Here is a 4342-nt window from a genome sequence, read left to right as displayed (position 1 = left end):
GTGGACATAGCCAGAAGTTATTCTCCTCGACACAGATGAGTATGGAGGAGAAGAAATGTGGATATAGCTAGGCATTATTCTCCTCAACATATAGGAGTATGATGGAGGAGAAAAAATGTGGATATAGCCAGGTGTTATTCTCCTCAACACATAGGAGTATGGAAGACAAGAAATCTGGATATAGCCAGGCATTATTCTCCTCAACATATAGGAGTATGGTAGAGGAGAAGAAATGTGGATATAGCCAGGCGTTATTCTCCTCGACACATAGGAGTATGGTGGAGGAGAAGAAATGTGGATATAGCCAGGCGTTATTCTCCTCGACACAGAGGAGTATGGAGGAGAAGAAATGTGTATATAGGCAGGCGTTATTCTCCTCGACATATAGGAGTATGGTGGAGGAGAAGAAATGTAGATCAGTATAGCCACGTGTTATTCTCCTCAATATATATAGGAGTATGGAGGAGAAGAAATGTGGATATTTAGCCATGTGTTATTCTCCTCAACATATAGGAGTATGGAGGAGAAGAAATGTGGATATAGCCAGGCGTTGTTCTCTTTTTTACTTTTCTTTTTTTTTAGGCATTATTCTCTTCGACACATAGGGGTATAGAGGAGAAGAAATGTGGATATAGCCAGACGTTATTCTCCTCAGACACAGAGGAGTATGGAGGAGGAGAAATGTGGATATAGCCAGGCGTTATTCTCCTCAACACATATGGGTATGGAGGAGAAGAAATGTGGATATAGCCAGGCATTATTCTCCTCAACATATAGGAGTATGGTGGAGGAGAAGAAATTTTGAAAAAGACAGGCGTCATTCTCTTCGACGCAGAGGGGTATAGTGGAGGAGAAGAAATGTGGAAAAAGACTGTGCTTCTGCTGTTGCTGCTTCTGACGCTCTCTCTCCTTGTCTCTTTCCCTCTCTCTCTCTCTCTCCCTCTGTGTGTGTGTGTGTGTGTGTGTGTGTGTGTGTGTGTGTGTGTGTGTGTGTCTCGCTTAGTCCCCCCCCCCAAGAAAAAAACAACCCCTCTCTCTCTCTCTGCCTATCTCTGCCCGTCCGACTCTCTCTCTCTCTCTGCCCCTCTCTCTGTCTCTGTCTTTCTGTCTGTCAGTCTCTCTGCATCTCTCTCTGTGTCTACTCCCCCCCCCCACGCCCCCCATGTCCCCTCCCTCCCCACCCCACTGTCTGTCTGTCTCTCTCTGTCTCTGTCAATCATTTTTGTTGTTGTTGCTATTTTCATAACATATATCTTTGGACGTGTCAACCTCTGCTGACGTGGACCTGTGGTTTATTCAATAACTACGTCAGTGTCAGTCACACGACCAGACAGCTAGTCCATCTTCAGCCACATCCTTCCCCCCTCTCAGCCCCTGATCCATCCTGCCTTCTCTCCCTCTCTCTCTCTCTCTTTCTCTTCCCTCTCCCCCCTCTCTGTCTGTTCTCTCTCTCTCTCTCTCTCTCTCTCTGTGTGTGTGTGTGTGTGTGTGTGTGTGTGTGTGTGTGTGTGTGTGTGTGTGTGTGTCTTTTTCTCTGTTTCTTTCTCCCCTCCCCCGCCTCTCTCTCTCTCTCCGTGTCTCTCTGTGTTTCTGTCACCGTCTCTCTCCCCTCTTTCTCTAACTTCTCTTTCTCCTATGAATCCTTCTCGCATCCAGACCAACAGAACGAGTGTTAATGTAAACATACCCATGAACAAATGTAAGTTGGAGGTTTTTTGTGTTTTTTGTTGCTGCTTCCCCCCAAAAAACAAAAACAAACAACAACAACAAAAAACAAAAAAAAACACAAAAAAACAACCACAAAACAAAACCGATCTTCTGGCCATACATGAGTTAGGATACAATAAAGAATAAACCAACAACGAAAAAACATGTCCCTTCTCTGATCATCTGGAGGATGTTTCTTCTCTTTTTTTTTTCAAACGTGATGCGTAAAAACCTCTATCTCTATCTATCCCGTAGTCTCGTAGACCGAGGGGGCACCACACAAGCGGCAACCAGCCTCCTCCATCAGTCCCTCACGGTTGTCTGTCCACATGACTGTCTCACTCCGGGTTAGACCTGTCCACTCTGAGATGCTGTTCCTCCCATCTCTTCCTCTGCCTGCCTGCCTCTTCTCCTTGCTCCCTGCACTGTTCCCTGCAGGAAGGTCTTCATAGGCCAGGTCCTGATGAACGCGAGACGTGGCCACGCTACTTCCAAAACCACCAAAGAGAAACGAAACGAAACGAAACGAAACAAAACGAAACGAAACTGGTGCTTGGGGGAGGGGGGAGCGGGGGGTAAAATACCCTCCCTGTGAACTCCAAACCCCACGGAATGAAAAATCCAGTTTGCTAGCTGGGGGTCGTGTTGCTCGACACGAAGAATAACGTTTCTGCACCATGACGTTCAAGTCTTCGAGTGGTGGCCAAGAGGTAACGCGTCCGCCTAGGGAGCGAGAGAATCTGAGCGCGCTGATTTCGAATCACGGCTCAGCTGCCGATATTTTCTCCCCCTCCACGAGACCTTATGTGGTGGTCTGGACGGTTGTCATTCGGATGAGAGGATAAACCGAGGTCCCGTGTGTAGCATGCACTTCGCGCACGTAAAAGAACCCACGGCACCAAAAGGGTTGTTCCTGGCATAATTCTGTAGAAAAATCAACTTCGATAGAAAAAACAATTAAAACTGCACGCAAGGGGGAAAAAAAGGATGGCGCTGTAGTGTAGCGACGCGCTCTCCCTGGGGCCCGAATTTCACACAAAGAAATACAAATACAAATGTCTTGTTTCAAAAACTAGCATTTTGCTCGAACGGTGGGAATGCTGCTGGTCAGGCATCTGTCCATCTATCTAGCAGATGTGGTGCAGAGTTAAAATGCATGTCCGAACGCAGCTGTGACGCCTCCTTGAGAAATTGAAACGGTAAACTGACGGGCGCAATAGCCGAGTGGTTAAAGCGTTAGACTTTCAATCTGAGGGTCCCAGGTTCCAATCTCGGTGACGGCGCCGGGTGGGTAAGGGTGGAGTATTTTTCGATCTCCCAGGTCAACATTATGTCCCCCCCCCCACGCCTGCTAGTACCTAACCCCCTTCCTCTTTCCGTCTCTGTCAACATTTGTTGTGTTGCTATTTTCATAACATAATCTGGACGTAAACCTCTGCGACGTGGACCTGTGGTTTATTCCATATAACTACGTCAGTGTATGGAACAAGACCAGACATCTAGTCCACTCAGCCATCCTTCCCCCCCTCTCGCCCCTGATCATCCTGCCTTCTCCCCATCCGTGCTCATACTGTCTTACCTAATCCCCCCTTCTGTCTGTACTGATCTTGTCTCGATCTGTGTGTGTGTGTGTGTCTCACATCTGAAGTGTTTTTCTCTGTTTCTTTTCCCCTGCTCCCCCCCCTCTCTCTGTGTGTCTCTCTTGTTCTGTCACGTACTCTCTCCCCTATTCTCTAACTTCTCTTTCTCCTATAATCCTTCAGATCCAGCAGCAGAACGAGTGTTAATGTAAACATACCCATGAACAAATGTAAGTTAGAGGGGTGTTTTTTAGTTTTTGTTGCTGCTTCCCCCCAAAAAAACAACAACAACAAAAAAAAACAAAAAAAACAAAAAACAACCACAAAACAAAACCGATCTTCTGGCCATACATGAGTTAGGATACAATAAAGAATAAACCAACAACGAAAAAACATGTCCCTTCTCTGATCATCTGGAGGATGTTTCTTCTCTTTTTTTTTTTCAAACGTGATGCGTAAAAACCTCTATCTATCTCTATCTATCCCGTAGTCTCGTAGACCGAGGGGACACCACACATTATTTTGGCAACCAGCCTCCTCCATCAGTCCCTCGCGGTTGTCTGTCCCCATGACTGTCTCACTCCGGGTTAGACCTGTCCACTCTGAGATGCTGTTCCTCCCATCTCTTCCTCTGCCTGCCTGCCTCTTCTCCTTGCTCCCTGCACTGTTCCCTGCAGGAAGGTCTTCATAGGCCAGGTCCTGATGAATGCGAGACGTGGCCACGCTACTTCCAAAACCACCAAAGAGAAACGAAACGAAACAAAACGAAACGAAACTGCTGCTTGGGGGAGGGGGGAGCGGGGGGTAAAATACCCTCCCTGTGAACTCCAAACCCCACGGAATGAAAAATCCAGTTTGCTAGCTGGGGGTCGTGTTGCTCGACACGAAGAATAACGTTTCTGCACCATGACGTTCAAGTCTTCGAGTGGTGGCCAAGAGGTAACGCGTCCGCCTAGGGAGCGAGAGAATCTGAGCGCGCTGATTTCGAATCACGGCTCAGCTGCCGATATTTTCTCTCCCTCCACGAACCTTATGTGGTGGTCTGGACGGTTGTC

The sequence above is a fragment of the Babylonia areolata genome, chromosome 12 (assembly GCF_041734735.1).
Source record: "Babylonia areolata isolate BAREFJ2019XMU chromosome 12, ASM4173473v1, whole genome shotgun sequence".
NCBI classification, from domain to species: domain Eukaryota; kingdom Metazoa; phylum Mollusca; class Gastropoda; order Neogastropoda; family Buccinidae; genus Babylonia; species Babylonia areolata.
The sequence above is the reverse complement of the archived record's forward strand: the minus strand, read 5'-3'. Positions refer to the sequence as shown.